Source organism: Triticum aestivum, chromosome 6D (genome assembly GCF_018294505.1).
Source record: "Triticum aestivum cultivar Chinese Spring chromosome 6D, IWGSC CS RefSeq v2.1, whole genome shotgun sequence".
Lineage (NCBI taxonomy): Eukaryota > Viridiplantae > Streptophyta > Magnoliopsida > Poales > Poaceae > Triticum > Triticum aestivum.
The window spans coordinates 451,374,183-451,393,028 of record NC_057811.1 but is presented as its reverse complement, the minus strand read 5'-3'; the positions used below and the strand labels follow the sequence as shown (position 1 = coordinate 451,393,028).

At 43.6% G+C, this 18,846-nt stretch overlaps 1 long non-coding RNA gene across 1 annotated transcript; it reads right to left on the bottom strand.

The window, feature by feature from the left end:
* Positions 1 to 1,358: 1,358 nt before the first annotated feature.
* Positions 1,359 to 3,965, bottom strand: LOC123141945 (uncharacterized). The gene is made up of 4 exons (XR_006470476.1): positions 3,041 to 3,965; positions 2,759 to 2,854; positions 2,427 to 2,644; positions 1,359 to 1,745 (listed from the first exon to the last, which is right to left on the bottom strand). It is a non-coding gene; the product is annotated as an uncharacterized lncRNA (long non-coding RNA).
* Between the last annotated feature and the right edge of the window lie 14,881 nt (positions 3,966 to 18,846).

Below are 18,846 nucleotides of genomic sequence, written 5' to 3'. Positions count from 1 at the left end.
ATGAAAATTGCTACAACCGGCAAAATAAAAAGCTGGAACCGATAAATCAAAAAGTTGCAACTGGCTAAAAATAAAATACAAAGCCATAGCCGCACGGCGTCTTGCGAAAAAATGGTGCCGCCGGTGTGCGAGCGCCGTCGCCTCAAGCTCACAGGGGAGCGCAGAGCAGCTCGTCGTCGCCTCAATGCGTGCTTTGCGGGGGGTGGTGGTGAGGACGCATGTCGGCAGGGAGGTACAGAGGGGACGGAGGGGACGAAGGTGCTTGAAGGCCAAATCCATGGCGGTGTGGAGTTCATAGCGAGGGGAGAGGAAAGAAGACCGACCGGAGGAGAACGAAGAAGAGATAGGAAAGAAAACGAGTGGAGGAGGAGAGGATAAGGTCAGGTGAGAGATAAGGTGGTCACGTGAAAAAAAGCGGTGCGTGGGCCCTCTCATTCCGTAGGATCTACGCGTAGCGCGCGTCCGGCCAAACGTTCGGCCGGCGTGCCGATTGGAAACGGTTACCATTCCGCTTTCACATCAAGTTCATTAATAATTTGTGTCAGTCTCTCATTTACAACTTTATAAATACCACTTTGGTTTTTGGCCCATCCCCTCAAGAATAGCCGCAAATATCTAATTTTGTTTTGCCATCTCTCCACATGAGAAGTCCCACCAGAGTCCCTAGCCCATTCTGTCGCAATGAGATCCATGAAGCCCTCCCTCTCGAACCATCCTAGTTCGAAAGAAAAAGTATTTTTGTTCCTCACATGGGTCGATTCCCTGGAATCAACCAGCTGTGGGGCATGGTCAGAAATGGCCCTCTGTACTACAAGAGATCGGGCCTACTATGACGAGAGAAAAAATGTCATCGAATGGCTAATAACGTCACAAATTACCCCTAAGTGACGTTTTATGGGCGTCACAAGGATCGTCACGGAATCCCCGTCACAGATTACTCCTAGTGACGGCGCGCGCAAAGTAACGTCACTGGATATAGGACCTTCAGTGACGTTCTCTAGAACATCATCAAGTTGTTACTTTTGTAACAGTCGATTAATGTCACACGCTACGAGAAAAATTGCCATATTGCACCATATTCAGTGATGTAGCAACGTCACTAAATTCATGCCACGTCAACACCCAAGCAGACTATCCCACTGCTAGCATCATTAGTTTCATTATTGGTTAAGATGACACCACATATATTTGATTTATTTTGAATTTAAATTATGACAAATGATCAAATCCACCATAATCCAAATGCATATGACAATAAGTATTTAATTCATATGAGATTATATAAATATAAGTTAAGATCCAAATCACATCATAAATTTATGATATTATATATTTAATCGTCTCAGCCAATTCGTCCTCTTGTGTTTCGTAGTAAAAATTAACACTGACTCACGAGTTTGACAGAAGAATAGACAAGTTGAAAAGCAATATTTAGATAAGTAAAGACCACATGTGTTATCCTAATGATTGCAATGTATGATTCAACAACTATCTTTCCATCGCAAAAGGATGGCCTTCATCCACCATTAAGTTAGGATTAGGACTGCTAAGTTGCTTGCTGAGTTGCTTGAGCCCTTAAGAGAAAACCAATCGGGTTATCCGTCTCTTGTTGCTTCTTTTGCCAGGCTTCATTCTTCTCTTGCTCGATCTTCTTCACACCTTCCAATTCTTCGTGTTGCTTCCTCTGCACCTCTTCAAATGCTCTCGCTTGTGCTTCAAGTCTCACCACTAACTCCTCTCAGTGCCTATAAATTGACAAAACATAACAACATTGCATCTTGATGAGATGAAAACAGACAAGATAAAAAGGTGAGAGTACCACTAAGAAGCTTACAATCTATCAAAATGTGAATGTAAAATAGAGAGGTACATTATTAAATGTGAAGGCAAACATATGGATGGGCAAATGAAACAGTAAGTTGAAGAATAACTTTTAATGGTAAAAAACATCCATGACTAAGAGATAAATTTCATTTATCATTCTGAAAAGGAGCAAGCGTCACCGATAAGATATCAAATTAGTAACCTAGGCAAGAAGCAACTATGCTTGGACAACAACTTTTTAGATCAAACTCAACCAACCTATATCATTCTACTAAAAAGCAAGCATATAAACCAATCAACAAATCATACTAGATTTCAGGATTAGAAACCATGCATTACAATCTTATTCTCATGCCTTTGTGTTGTAGCAGCAAAAACCATGTATTTCTCATTACAAGAATTTATTATTTTTATGTTACTTTGGATTATTGGATTTATATAAACAGCGAAGCACTCCTTAGTTTGTTACAAGAACTGAAGACAAATGTCTTATTCACAAGTATTTGTGTATGCATTTTCTTACTATCATGAGGGCACTGTGCACGGGCAAAAAAGCATGAAAAAAGAAACAACAAGAACACAACAAGAAACAAGACAAGTACCTGTCATTTGCATCTCTCGCCTCTCTATCCTTTTGCTCAATTCTTTCACTCACATACTTGCTGATGAATTAGAGTTCCCAAATCTCCCGGATCTTGATGCATAACTCATGCTGGAAAGGTAGGTGTTGTGGGTGTTTTTAGAACTTCAGCCACAATCATTGAATCAAACACTGGTTGCTCACTTCTGATTGTGTTTCCCTTTTCTTTTCCATTGCATTCTATTGTATAAAGGAAAACATTGATGCTCAAGTAAGGCAAAGTTCATATGATGGATACACTCGACCAATATGAGAATCATTTCAAGTCAGAAACAATAAAGGAACAAATCTTACATAAGCTAGATGTGTCGGCTCGCTCATGCTGTTAGTATGGGTCTCTTTAAAAAACTCAATGGGACTTGGCTCCTGATTATTGTACTTGTCTTTTTCCTATATATGAAAACCTAACATTACCACTCCATATATAATGACAAGATGCGATAGACATAGGACTAGAAGTAAGGTATTTGGAATTCTTACAATTTTGCTGAAAATGGAAGCATAAGACCTAATTAAAGCTAGTAAATGCACACGATGTACACATTATTCAGGATGTAAGTCCACACGATATATTACCATTGCTTTGGACATAGCAAGAGTGGCTTCCTCTTCATCTTTCAAAGCCCCTTCCTGGAGCTTACATGAATATAATCAAGTTGATAAGTTAGGATGCAAGCACGGGATGCACTAATGTCGTGTATAACTAATTGTTAAAGTGAAATTAATGGAAAGCATTTACTCTTGCTTGCACTATGAGTAAGCATATGGATGGAGGAGTACTTGTAACGTAACTGATTGATTTAGCTGTTACAAGTTGGCTTCGCATTGGTGGTAGACAAAAAGAAACTAGATTGTGTAAAACAGTCATAACTCATAAGCAGGCTGCAGTGCCAACAAGAAGTTCATGTCAGAATGTATAAATAGAAAATGAAGATCTCACGCATTGGGATCTAACAAGCAAAGAAATCAACATGCATGATGCAGCTGGGTCACAGTCAGGGAGAAGCAGCCAGCAAGCCAAGAAAAACAAGACCAGAATGTTCAAAATAAAAAACAGCAAAAATATATGATTACCGGAGCTACTGGCATAGTTTAGAAACCAGAAAGTTTACTACTATTTCAGAATTAAGGCTCGATAGATGGTGTTGTATGTTTGCAAAGTAGGAGCAGGTTGATTTTACCCAGCTTAGTATGTCAGAATATAGTAAAAAAAAACTAAAGTTTACCATGTATCTGCTTTTATCAAGTTCTGGGCGTACTGAAAATGCTTGTGGGCTTCAGACGCTTAACATCATGGGTAGCTAAATTAGGAGAGGCATGTCAAAGATTAAGTTTAGTTCTCTTTTGACTAGTACTGGAGACAAAAGTACACTGATACAGAGCTATACATCTCCTTAAGGAGTCAAAATCAAGTGCAGTCTCAGTCCTTATAGCACGGCTCTTGATGCCACTGAAGGGGAACGCGACAGAAAACAAAAAAAATTCGACCTACGCACCAGCCCAGGACCACTATGGAGACTGCATACATGGTTTGATCTTTTTCGTTACCGACTCGTAGCGCAGCGGGAAGTAGAGTCGATGACGATCGGCGGTGCAGATCCCCGCAGCTAGGATTTACAACCTCCCAACCGCGAGGATGTATACCCTCATCTGCTCCTCAGACAGCCCTCCGGGAGGCGGTCGAACAGCCCCCGGACGGTGTCGCGGACAGCCCTTTGGGAGGACCTTCGAAACTCGAACGGTCACTCGGACAGCCCTTCGGGAGGACCTTCGAAACTCGGACGGTCACACGGACAGCCCTTCGGGAGGCACTCACGAACTAAGACCGAAACTACGATCTCTCTACAGAGTTGCACACATACGGTGTCATCTATCCGGCAGGGCTTCGCCGTCCAGAACTAGTTCCTGCCGGAACCCAGACAGCCTTACGGCTCTACGAAACTCTTTTCGTGGGAGGGAGAGAAGAAGCCAGATAATGCATGGCATGTGTATGAGAGCAAGGGATGAGTGTGGAGGGCTGCCCCTCCACCTCTATTTATAGGAAATCCCAAGGGGGTAGGGTAGTTTCACAAAAAACCCAAAATGCACATGAATGAAGTCCTTCCACAAGGACCTAGGAGTGAAACCAAGGAACAAGAGGGTCCCCAAGGGGGGATACCCCATGTGGCCGGCCACACCCCCATGAGGGGCCCAAAAAATGGCTCCTATCCATCCATGTCATCCCCAAGATCTTTTGGAGCAAAGCCCCAAAAGGTGGCTTTCCATAAAGTAACCATAAAGCTGATTTTCACTATTCACGACGACATTTTTCAGCGTCTGATCGAACTGAAAATATTTATGTGGGCTAAGAACATTTCCAGTACCCACTAAAATGATTTTCAACGCGTTCCGAAACAATTCCGGTTTTAGTGATTTTCATCTGCGAAACGCATCTGAAGTGGCTCCGGCAGCTCCGGAACATTTCCGGTTTTTATCTCAGAAAATTCCAAAAAGCTTCCAGAATGATTCTGGCATCCTCCAAGAATTATCAGGCATGTGCCGAAACCAATTTGACTTAATGGTGTATCCCGAAACAACTTTTCGGTATCATCGAAACTTATCCGATGACCTCTCTCTGCGGTACGATTCCGCTGTCCGAAACTTTTCGGTGTCCGAAACTTTTTCGGTGATTTTCTCTCAGACTCCCTGTCTAGTATTCAGCAGATAGATGACCCTTAAGCGTGTGACCCTATAGGTTCGGTGAAGTATAGACATGACCCGGAACCCCTTCCGATCAATGATCAACATCGGAGCCGTGGACACCCATATTGACCCCTATACCCACACGAATAAATATTCGAGTGAACCTCCAGTTGCCGTGTGCTATTCCTGTTGCTTCGCGATATGTTACAAATACCCGAGGTGAGACATGTTGGCATTCCCGTGGATCAACAACTTGTCCACTATGCTAGTTACCTCGTTACCGGTATTGTTCTCTTTTCTCGTTATCGTGTTCCGGCATCCCCGTGATCAAATCACAAAGTGTCTGGCCAGACGATGATGGATACCGTAACACCGAGAGGGCCCAGAGATATCTCTCCATCGTCGGAGGAGCAAATCCCAATCTTGAGCTATCAAGTTACTTGACACACTTTTCCATGAACCCGTAAGCCGCCGTAATAGCCACCCATTTACGGATGACGTTTAACAAACCCCAAAGTTCATGAAGCAAGCATGAAGAAACTCGATACTCTCATGGTCTAAGGAATCATGCAAACGTTAACCATCTCTGTGTTATGTACCAATAAACTTGTGACGAATGAATCTCATAGCATAACATCAATCCGGGTCGATTCAACACAAATGTTCTCTTAACATTGTGCCCTCAAAGTTGCTGGCATAGACATGCCCATGACCAGGAAAACAGAATCATCATGCAACACTTGAGCTAGTCTTAGAGGCCAGACTAGGAATACTTCTTACCGTTTATTATTCCACACGTGCATTTGAGTCTTCCTCCGAGCCTCGTGGATATTGCAGACTCGAGAATCATTGCAGTTATAGCATGGAACATAAACATAATTATGAACTCGGAGATAAATAATATCATTTATTATTGCCTCTAGGGCATATCTCCTACAGACTCCCACTTGCACTAGAGTCAATAATCTAGCTTATGCTAATGCACTTCACACCTGTGGCACACCGGTGTAAATATGCTTCGCTTGTGGTATAGCCTGATGTCCAACGGATCTGACGACTTCAGTTCCGTGTGTATCTTTGCATGTCCTCGCGTTTTCACGTTTTCACAAAATTCATATTTTGTGTGGACTTGGCTTTGTATGTATGTGAATCACAGGTCGAACCTGGATTCCTCAGACTGAGTTATGGAGCAACTACCTGCAGTAGTGTCCCATTGTCAAAAGCCATCTTGGAACTATACTAAGTTCATGAATGAACTATATGATTCAACATCTTCTTTGTCGCTTCTAAAGCGTCAACATACTTAGCCCTTGTTATAGAATTCGCCACAGTAACTAGTTTGAACAAATTCCAACTAACTGTGCCACCACATTGTGTGTTACACAAAACCCTTAATTTAAATCGAAAATCGCATGGAGAAAAGATGAAGACTCTATCGATGTAACATTTTACAACGAACTCTTCATGATCTCTGCTTGCGAGAAAACCATGTCATCAGTACTTACTCTAGTACTCTGTGACATCTTTCACTGTTGTCCCATGATCAGTAATTTGATCACTTTGGTATCCATACTCGCAACACCTTGGGAGTATCGGACATATCTGGTTGTTTTACATACCATGGAATACATGATTAATCCAAACACAAAAGTGTGTGGAATCTGCATCATGTATTTTACTCATCAGTGTTTTGGGACACCGAGTCTTGCAAAAACTCTTTCCATGTGACTTTGGCAAGAATCACTCCTTGGCGTTTTAAATGCTAAAAGGTTTTAGCATCTTGTCAATATGTATTCATTGCTTAGCCCCATTAGGTAAATCTATCTCCATAGATCATCATGCCTAATATTGAGGCTATTTAGCCTAAGCACTTCATCGAAAAACTATTTTCAAATGAAGTCCTAATTTGTGTCAAGAAATTTATTTCCAATTACCAATGTGCCAAGCACATAAGGTTTTTAGAAATATTATTACGCTCCCACTTACTTTCTTGAATTACAAGCATCTTCGTTACCCATTGATGAAGTCAAAACCCCTTTGACCATTTCATCAAAACACGAAGATTCCAACTCCATTTTGCTCTCTTCTGTCCATTGCTGGAACTCTGAAGTTTGCATACCTACTAGCATCCTCTGGATCGACAAATTACTTTGGACTGTATCATATACAAGTCCTAGCTTTCATTTCCATCAGATGGAAATCCTTTTATCATCCATGTTTCATATCTCATGATTGAAATATGTATTAATTGCTAGTTCAACCCGAACCGACTTTAAGCATCGCTACGATGAAAACAACCTCATCGTATTATTTCAACAAGTCGAGCTTTATGGATAAAACATTTTATCCGTATCAGTTTTAAGTTCCATAAATATTCGTTAGACTCTAAGTCTTCCGAAAGGTGTATCAAGGTTTTAATCTTGAATCACTTATATGGAAACTAACTCGGGTTGTATTGGCATTTAGCCAATTCCGGAGTCAGGGCCCATCAACGCTTCCTTGTGTATCGTAGGTATAATGTTGTCTAACAACAATATCTCGTTTGCGCACCTGAGAGGTTTGCACGAGCCTTGCCTACGTGGTTCAGCTGCAAGTTCGACCGAAGTTCATACATTTTATTGTAGAGACTTCTGTATCAGTCGCAGTAGGAAACTCTGGAATTTCTTCCAAGGTCTCTTTCCTTTGATCTGATGAAGATACTGTTTATCTCGTCGAGTTGCACTATTCTCCCACTCACCTTTTAGAAAGAACCATTCTCTTTAAAAGCACACCGTTTCGCGGCAAAACTATTTGCCTCGGTATAGTGAGGGAGGAATACCCAACATTTTGGTATAACCTACAAAGTAGCACTTGTCTGATTTGGAATAGGTTTGTAACCTTTTACACAAGCCCCATATTCCAAATGTTAAGAAAAGATATAACATGGTTGGGCGTACCATACCATGGCTTCATTTCAACAGACCCGATGTAGCTCTTTTCAGTGTAAAAGCCGCAGTCTCTAAAGCATCACTTTAAAAGGGATAATGGCAAATTTATTTATGTCATCTTTGACCTTACCATGTCATAAATGGTTTGATTACATCTCCACGGACTTTCCACTTGCAGTGGTGTTCCGGGAGGTGCAAGTTTATGAAACCCCTTTCACAACTCATCAGACATTCGCTAAACATGTAACTCAAATATTCCTTTGTGCAATCAAATTGCAGAAACATAATTTTCTTGTTACAATAACTTCTACTTCATTTTTGAGAACCTTTCGAATGATTTCAAAAGATCCAGACTTACGTCTCATCAAGTAAATATCCATATATCTACTTGAGTCATTTCTGAAGATAAATAAATCCACCACTAACAACACTTATCGGACTACACACATCAAATGTATGATCACTAATAAGTTTGTTGTTCGTTCCTTATGGCCTGTGAACGGTATTTTAGTCACTTCACTTTTCGGAGGAAAGTTGCAAGTGTCAGATGATTCAAAATCAAAAAGACTTCAAAATCCATCATAATGGAATTTTCCATGCGGGTTTCTCCAATGTGACCAAATGTAGTGCCACACTTGTGTGGTATTCTTTTAGTCTTGCGACATTTAGCGTCAGTGTTATGGATGTATCATATTACCCTCAATATTCATAACATACGTCCCATCGATGATGGAAGTATGGCCCTTATGTTATTCATAATACTTAACAACAATTGTTGTTTTTATGAACAACTCTTTTGCAACAAACATTGTGCAATGGGCTAGAGTGTATGAAACTCTAAAATGAATTATGAAAGTAAACCCAGAGGTATTGTATTATTATCAATATTCATAACATACATCTCATTCATAATGAAAGTATGGCCCTTGTGTTATTCATAACATCGAACATAAAAAGTTCTCTTATGAACAACCTTCTTGCAAGATGCCTTATGCAATGGGATAGAGTTTGTAAAACTCTAAATGAATTATGAAAATAAATACAGACGGCAATACACCGATGGAAGGTATAGTAACATTTACTATGTTCCCTGTGTATACCTTAACCTCATTTCTAGCTAGTCTTTCAGGCCATAGTAGTTCTTACATCGAGTTGCAACAGAATGCAATCGAGCGGGCATTTTTGTGATGAACTCACAATACCCAAGAATTAGTGATTAACATGTTTAACCATAATTCGCAAGAACTATATCTTTGACCAGCCTTCTATACATCAAAAACTTGTATGACATTCATACATGAGCTGGATATTCCAGTCTTCTTTCCTTTTGCCTTTATACTTCTAGCAGTTTAACTTTTAGTATTTCTCCTACTCTCAGAAGAAGCACCCAACTTAAGAGTGGCATTAGCCCCGGACTTCCTAGGCGTGTAAGTCATACTAACACCCTTTGGACACTTCCTTTCTCTTTAAGTTGTTGTTTTATTCACCTTTCATTATATGACAGGCGTTCTTCTGGATCCCTTTCCCAACAGTCAAATGCATAGTAAACACTTTTACTAATACTTGCAAACAAACATTGCTTTGTTTGTATCTGAAAATAATTTTCAGTTCCATGAATATCATATAACTATCCCAACTTTCGAAGTTTGGGTTTCATGGAAGCAAACATATTCCACTTGACCGTAACAGAATTCTAGCTTTTGGATCAAAGGACGAGAGTCACATGATCCATAGCATTAGCGGGAGGATACGGAAAGCATGCGATAGGACAAAGTCCTTCTCGGCACTTTTGAGGACAATCCTCATATTACGGTACCAATCGTAAAGTTTTAACCAGATATTTAACAGCTATTCAATTTTAACAGGGAAGGTGGAAACGCGAGCCATTATTCTACAACTATTTTGCATATAACACTTAGACAATGTTCATAATTAATTGCACTAAGAATTAAACATGTTAATTCAACAGTGCGCTCCCACTCAAATCAATATCTCTCAAAATTGATTGTGAGTGATACAAGACCCACATTTCAATTGTTCGCCATTGGTGTAACACCACTGATGACGAAAAATCTCAACCGGTAGGCCAACTTGCCAATCACATCTCTATGTGACTCTTGTTCATCTTTCGATGCGTGTGTTCCGAGCTCATGACGGTCATGCCTGAACGTCAAGACAACCAAGTGATCTCGCTGCGAGGTCTCAACTCACCCGCCTCACACTTCTCTAATCGTTCGTACCCGTGTGACACGGCGCACCCCGAAAAGATAGGTGCCGTGACGGTGCTACACTTGGGAGAACACTAACTACTTGGTATTTTAAGTGAGAGATCACCCTAATAAAAGCGACTACCGCGCAATCAAGAAGGGTGCATCATAAGGGATAAACATCTCAGGCAATTCATAATAGCATGATATGGTATAGCCCTTTCTGACGGAGAAGTCTTTCATTTCTTCGTCTTCGGCATTCGCGTCGGTGTTCACCTTCGCGAAGATTGCCACCACCTTGTCGATGCACCAGATAATATTGCTATCTCTATAGCTAACAAAATAATGCATTACAACAAGGTTGACACGCAGGTCATTAAAGTGCAATCATATGGCTCCAACCATCATGCCGAATCATGACACGCAGGTCATGTTAATCAAATTACATCATATAGTCATCTCATACATAATCGAATTAGTATGAGCACTGCTATACCACATCATATGCACATCCTGCAAAACCAAGTTAGACGCCTCTAATCGGTTTATGCAAAATTTATTTTACGTGGCTTCTAAGGTTTTGACTTAAACCGCAGCGACCAACGTTTTATCATCAAGTATGATTATTCAAGTTGCTAGATTAACATCTCGGGGTGTATGAAACACGGGATAATTAAATCTCGAGCCCCATACTAAACTTCGTCATACGCATGACCCCCGTGCAGATCATATCTGCAATGCCCTTTCATCTGCGAATTTCATCTTTCTTTTGACTACGGCAGAACCCAAAGAACTGATAGCACTTCCATGATCAATCAGGATCACGGATTGCCAGAACTTTGTCAAATTCCACCATGCTGTCTCGAGATTGAGCAAACGCAAATTCTAGGGAAGCAACAAGAACCTCGGGTAACAGATTTCATCTGTCACCCGCATAAATAATTTTCAGCAATAGATCTCATCTACTACCTAATTATATTATGCAATACCCATACATCTCCATGTATTCTAGATCGAAACCTGCATCTACGCATAGCACGGCTCTTGATGCCACTGAAGGGGAACGCGACAGAAAACAAAAATTTCCGACCTACGCACCAGCCCAGGACCACTATGGAGACTGCATACATGGTTTGATCTTTTTCGTTACCGACTCGTAGCGCAGCGGGAAGTAGAGTCGATGACGATCGGCGGTGCAGATCCCCGCAGCTAGGATTTACAACCTCCCAACCGCGAGGATGTATACCCTCATCTGCTCCTCAGACAGCCCTCCGGGAGGCGGTCGAACAGCCCCCCGGACGGTGTCGCGGACAGCCCTTCGGGAGGACCTTCGAAACTCGAACGGTCACTCGGACAGCCCTTCGGGAGGACCTTCGAAACTCGGACGGTCACACGGACAGCCCTTCGGGAGGCACTCACGAACTAAGACCGAAACTACGATCTCTCTACAGAGTTGCACACATACGGTGTCATCTATCCGGCAGGGCTTCGCCGTCCAGAACTAGTTCCTGCCGGAACCCAGACAGCCTTACGGCTCTACGAAACTCTTTTCGTGGGAGGGAGAGAAGAAGCCAGATAATGCATGGCATGTGTATGAGAGCAAGGGATGAGTGTGGAGGGCTGCCCCTCCACCTCTATTTATAGGAAATCCCAAGGGGGTAGGGTAGTTTCACAAAAAACCCAAAATGCACATGAATGAAGTCCTTCCACAAGGACCTAGGAGTGAAACCAAGGAACAAGAGGGTCCCCAAGGGGGGATACCCCATGTGGCCGGCCACACCCCCATGAGGGGCCCAAAAAATGGCTCCTATCCATCCATGTCATCCCCAAGATCTTTTGGAGCAAAGCCCCAAAAGGTGGCTTTCCATAAAGTAACCATAAAGCTGATTTTCACTATTCACGACGACATTTTTCAGCGTCTGATCGAACTGAAAATATTTATGTGGGCTAAGAACATTTCCAGTACCCACTAAAATGATTTTCAACGCGTTCCGAAACAATTCCGGTTTTAGTGATTTTCATCTGCGAAACGCATCTGAAGTGGCTCCGGCAGCTCCGGAACATTTCCGGTTTTTATCTCAGAAAATTCCAAAAAGCTTCCAGAATGATTCTGGCATCCTCCAAGAATTATCAGGCATGTGCCGAAACCAATTTGACTTAATGGTGTATCCCGAAACAACTTTTCGGTATCATCGAAACTTATCCGATGACCTCTCTCTGCGGTACGATTCCGCTGTCCGAAACTTTTCGGTGTCCGAAACTTTTTCGGTGATTTTCTCTCAGACTCCCTGTCTAGTATTCAGCAGATAGATGACCCTTAAGCGTGTGACCCTATAGGTTCGGTGAAGTATAGACATGACCCGGAACCCCTTCCGATCAATGATCAACATCGGAGCCGTGGACACCCATATTGACCCCTATACCCACACGAATAAATATTCGAGTGAACCTCCAGTTGCCGTGTGCTATTCCTGTTGCTTCGCGATATGTTACAAATACCCGAGGTGAGACATGTTGGCATTCCCGTGGATCAACAACTTGTCCACTATGCTAGTTACCTCGTTACCGGTATTGTTCTCTTTTCTCGTTATCGTGTTCCGGCATCCCCGTGATCAAATCACAAAGTGTCTGGCCAGACGATGATGGATACCGTAACACCGAGAGGGCCCAGAGATATCTCTCCATCGTCGGAGGAGCAAATCCCAATCTTGAGCTATCAAGTTACTTGACACACTTTTCCATGAACCCGTAAGCCGCCGTAATAGCCACCCATTTACGGATGACGTTTAACAAACCCCAAAGTTCATGAAGCAAGCATGAAGAAACTCGATACTCTCATGGTCTAAGGAATCATGCAAACGTTAACCATCTCTGTGTTATGTACCAATAAACTTGTGACGAATGAATCTCATAGCATAACATCAATCCGGGTCGATTCAACACAAATGTTCTCTTAACATTGTGCCCTCAAAGTTGCTGGCATAGACATGCCCATGACCAGGAAAACAGAATCATCATGCAACACTTGAGCTAGTCTTAGAGGCCACACTAGGAATACTTCTTACCGTTTATTATTCCACACGTGCATTTGAGTCTTCCTCCGAGCCTCGTGGATATTGCAGACTCGAGAATCATTGCAGTTATAGCATGGAACATAAACATAATTATGAAGTCGGAGATAAATAATATCATTTATTATTGCCTCTAGGGCATATCTCCTACACATGGCAGCAAAAGAAATCTCCCAGCTAAGGCCACACATCTCATACCTAACTGAACTTTTCCATAACGGCTAACAGTGCTAGAGTAGCATATATTCAGGTTCATCCCTTTTGACAATAGCAGGCTATAACAAATGCAAAACCATGTTCACTATTGCGGTTTTGCACACGGACCTATCAATAGGATATCAAGTAAAGTCATCTAGAAGGAGGTTCAGGCTTTTTACCATCGCAGCAGTGGCGGAGCTTGACGAAGTTCGTTGGGGGGGCTAAGTAGAATATATGAGCTAGTGGGGGGGCCAAACACATAAAATTTCATCATCTAATCTCTTTCTGTAAAATTTATGACTGCATGTGCAAATCCTTGGGGGGGCCACAGCCCCCCAGCCATGCACTAAGCTCCGCCCTTGCATCGCAGGCTGTGGCAAATCCTAATTGCAGAGAAGGACGGGATGAGTAGTACTAGTATGCATGAACCCTAATCATTGAACGCCAAGGGGTGGCTGGATGAGGAGGGCGGCATGAGGAAATCACCGAGAAGTTGTCGGTCACTGGGGAAAAGAAAGCCGGGTGCTCGCTGGGCGGGTTGATGCGGTGGATCCAACCTCGGCGGCGGGGCAGCCTCCATCAATCTGGCGTCACGGGTCGCTGCAGTTGGGGGGGAAGAGGGCCGGGTGCTCGCGGGGCAGGATGTTTGGATGGATCCGAGCTCGGCCTGTAGGGCGACCTCCCCCGATCTGCCGCCGCCAGTCGTTCCAATCGGGGCTGTAATCTTGGGGAGAAGAGTGTTCCGCAACTCCGCCGGCGAGTCCGGTCCGAGGTTGCGGAGCGAGAGCGAGCGTCGTAGACGAAGTAGTCGAAGTATGCGAAAGTAAAAGTGACACAGAGAGATTGAGGAGACCAGCTTTATTAATCAATGATCAGGTGTTACAATGATGGCTCCTCGTTGCTTTATATAGGGGGTAGGTGGTCAAGGGATAAGTACCCACTTAGCAAAAAGAGGGGAAACGGGAGGGGCCGGCCCGTGCGCGTTGCACGCGGCCGCCGCCACCCCATCCGGGTGACCCGGTTTCCCAACACTCCCCCTTGGGTAATTATCCGTATATCCATGCCTCAAAACTCCGAAAACCCCAGTGGGAAAAAATGTGGAGAAAGAGCACACAGTATACGTTGTTGTATTGCACGAATTGCCTCGTCAAAAACCTCGTGTGAGAAACATCAGGAAAACTCACTCAAGGGAAAAAGAGTACAATCCACTCAACCATCAAGTTGAGTACTCGATCATCAGGATTGAGATTTTAGCGACGAGTTTGTGAAGTTTCTCCCCCTGAACCTTGCATCTCTCTAAGTCTCATCATACCGATTCCACGCACACACCTCTCTAAGGTTGATGCCGGTAATGATTTAGTGAACATATCAGCAAGATTGTCACATGACTTAGTATGCAAAACTCTCACCTCGTTCAACTGTTGCAGCTCATGTGCATAGAAGAACTTGGGACTAATATGCTTTGTGAGGTTACTCTTCACATAACCCATCTGGACTTGTGCAACACAAGCAGCATTATCTTCATAGATAATGGTAGGGGTTTGTACGGTGTTCAGACCACATGTCTGCTGAATGTGGCCGATCATCCGCCGAAGCGATACACACTCTTTTGACGCTTCGAATAGTGCCATGATTTCCGAGTGGTTCGTGGAAGTCGACACAAGTGTTTGCTTGGACGATTTCTAGGAAAACGCAGTTCCACCACAAAGGAAAACATACCCAGTCTGCGATTTGCAATCATGCGGGTCCGACAGGTACCCAGCATCGGCATAGCCTATAATAGATAGGTCTTGATTCTTCTTGTAAAATAGACCAAGATCTTTGGTCCCTTGCAGGTAACGGAAGACGTCCTTGACACCTTTCCAATGTCTTTTGGTAGGTTCAGAACTGTACCGAGCAAGCAAACTGACGGCGAACGCAATGTCTGGCCGTGTACAATTTGCGAGGTACATGAGTGCTCCAACTGCACTCAGGTAAGGAACCTCTGGTCCCAGAGTTTCCTCCCCCTCTTCCTTTGGCCTGAACGGGTCCTTGTCTGGCTGTAAAGATCTTCCGACCATCGGGGTCTTAGAAGGATATGCCTTATCAAATCCAAATCTCTCCAACACCTTCTGGGTGTAGGGCGACTGGTGCACTAGAATCCCATCAGGGGAATGTTCAAGTTGCAGACCTAGACAGAACTTGGTTTTACCCAAATCCTTCATCTCGAATTCCGACATCAGGTAGGAACTCGCTTCCTCAATATCCTCAGGTGTACCGATTATGTTTAAATCGTCCACGTACACCGAGATTATACGGAATCCATCTTGGGATCGCCGTATAAAAACACATGGGCAATCTTTATTGCTCGTGTAGCCCTTCTCATGAAGGAAATCACTTAAGCGATTGTACCACATTCTACCGGACTGTCTGAGTCCGTACAGTGCCTTTTGAAGTTGAACACTGTATAGACCCCTATTTGCTCTATCATGGTTCGGAATAGGGATACCTTCTGGAACCTTCATGTATATGTTCGAATCCAAGTTACCATATAGGTAAGCAGTGACAACATCCATTAGTTTCATTTTCAAGCCCATGTTTACTGCCATCGAGATCAAGTATCTAAAGGTAACTCCATCCATGACTGGGGAATAAGTCTCCTCAAAATCGACACCTGGTCGTTGAGTGAACCCTTGAGCAACGAGCCTTGCTTTGTACTGTACTACCTTATTATTTTCATCTCTCTTTCGAACAAAAACCCACCTATGGCCAACAGGGCGAATGTGGGGAGGAGTTCGACAAACTGGTCCGAACACCTTCCTTTTGTTGAGAGATAATAATTCGGCAGTAATTGCCTGCTGCCAATCTTTCCAATCCGACCTTTTCTTGCAATCAGCGAGCGTGTTAGGCTCAGGGTCAAGATCTATGATTGAGGCAATTTTCGTAGCAAAGTTGATGTCGACAATCACCGTTGCTCGGTTCAGGGACTCCCCCGTATCAATATAATTTATGGCCATTTCGTCATGGAGCGCATCAGGCGCAAACACGTGCTCTACCAAATTTCCCATTATGGGAGCAAGGGCCTTTAGATTTCCCGCGCCGATGTGTGCGCTCACATCTCCGCTAGGTGTTTCCCCTATGGGAAAGTTTAAGTCCGGAATTTCGTGCACTGAATTTTCCGTACTTGTGCCAGGTCTCGACTGGCTCCCCGTTTCAATTTGGGGTACTTTGGTGACAGGCTGTGATAAATCTCTCTTATCCTTTTTCGTCGGGCGTCCCCGAGTACTTGGGATTTGAGAAGCCGGATTTCTCGTCCTTTTAGGCCTTTGGACGGGAGCGGGCATACCATCATTTTTCTTCGGTATTTCAACCCTTTCCGGTGCATTGCGCGCGTGCACATGCGATTTTGTCACAGTCTTTAAGTCACTAAAGTGGTCGGGCAGTTGATTTGCTAAAGACTGCAAATCTATTATCTTTTGGACTTCTCTCTCAGTCTCAGCAGTGCGCGGGTCATGAGCGTGGATCCCCGTGGCTTGCCACGTGATTTCTCGACTTTTAGCATCAAGGGGTTGATTCTCCCCCCCTAAAGTCGGGAAAAGATCCTCGTCAAAAATGCAATCAGCAAAACGAGCCGTGTGACAGTCTCCTGTCATGGGGTCCAGATACCTGATTATGGACACAGTCTCATAACCAACGTATATCCTCGACTTACGGAGCGGGCCCATCGCCGATCGCTGAGGGGTGGTATTGGTACATATACCTGGCAACCGAACCTACAAAGGTGGGAAATTTTCGATGCCGACCCTTGCGCAAGTTGAACAGGAGAGTGGATGTTGTAGGCCGACGGTCGAAAGTTGATGAGATTAGCCGCGTGTAACACCGCGTGGCCCCAACATGTAGTTGGTAAATTACAACCCTGAAGGAGCGGTCGGGCAATGAATTTAATTCTTTTAATCAATGCCTCGGCAAGTCCATTTTGTGTATGAACATGTGGTACCGAGTGCTCAACTTTGATTCCCATTGCCATGCAATAGTCATCGAACGCCTTTGAAGTAAATTCTCCGGCGTTGTCCATTCGAATAGACTTTATACGATAATCCGGGAAATTATTCCGCATTTGTATGATCTGTGAGATCAATTTTGCAAAGGCATGGTTCCTTGTTGACAGCAGGCAAACATTGGACCATTTAGAGGAAGCATCAATGAGCACCATGAAGTACCGAAACGGCCCCGTGAGGGGCTGAATTGGACCGCATATGTCGCCTTGGATACGTTCCAAGAACGCGGGGATTTCATCCCTCACCTTGAGGGGTGATGGCCTAATGACTAACTTCCCCTTAGCGCATGCGGAGCACACGAAATCATCAGGATTCGGGAAGTTCTTCACGTTAACATTATGGCCATGCGAGTTGTTAATTATATTTCTCATCATCCTAAGTCCGGGGTGGCCTAACCTATCGTGCCAGAGGCAGAAGAGTTCAGAGCTTCTAAAGACGGTCTTGAGGGTAGTGTACACGGGCGGTGCTACTATCTTAGTGTAGTATAGCCCTGTGTCAAACGAAGGAAGCCTTTCGATAACATGTTTACCACCTGCATCCCGCTTTGTGATGAGTAGGCATTCCTTGCCGTTTTCATCATCGGTCTCAACATGGAAACCATTAGCGCGGATGTCTCTAAATCTCAATAGAGTACGAGTCGACTCCGGGTACAACAACGCATCATTAATGATCAAAGTTGTTCCCATGGGGAGTATAATAGTGGCTCGTCCGGAGCCAACTATGTGAGAACCGCAGCCGGCGATTGTCATAATACTTCCCGGAGATTTTTTAATGGACTCAAAATACTTAGTTTCTCGTAAAATAGTATGAGTGGTGGCGCTATCAGCAAGGCACGTTTCCTCCATTCGGGCGCCACACGCGTTCTAAAATATGATATCTAATTAATGTAATGAGGAAGAAAATACATTAAAAATAAATGCACACATCTCAGAACATAACATGCTATCATGTATAAATAATGGAATAAATGAATAAATGTCATCCAATCGCCAAAGTAAAGAATAAGTTTATGCTCTCATAGAGCTTACAACCAAATCGAATTTATTCAATTTTATTGTATCAAAGCACGGAATCGTGATAACCAAAGAGGTATGCTAAGTGGACTCGGTGAAGAAGCCATTCACTTCCGCCGCAATCTCCATACTAGTGAGCTGATCCTCCTCAGAAATTATCTTGGAGGCAGCATCAATGTCTAGTGGCGGCGCCGCCGAGGCGGCCATGTGGTCAACCTCCATGGCGACGTGGGCGTCGGTAGAGACC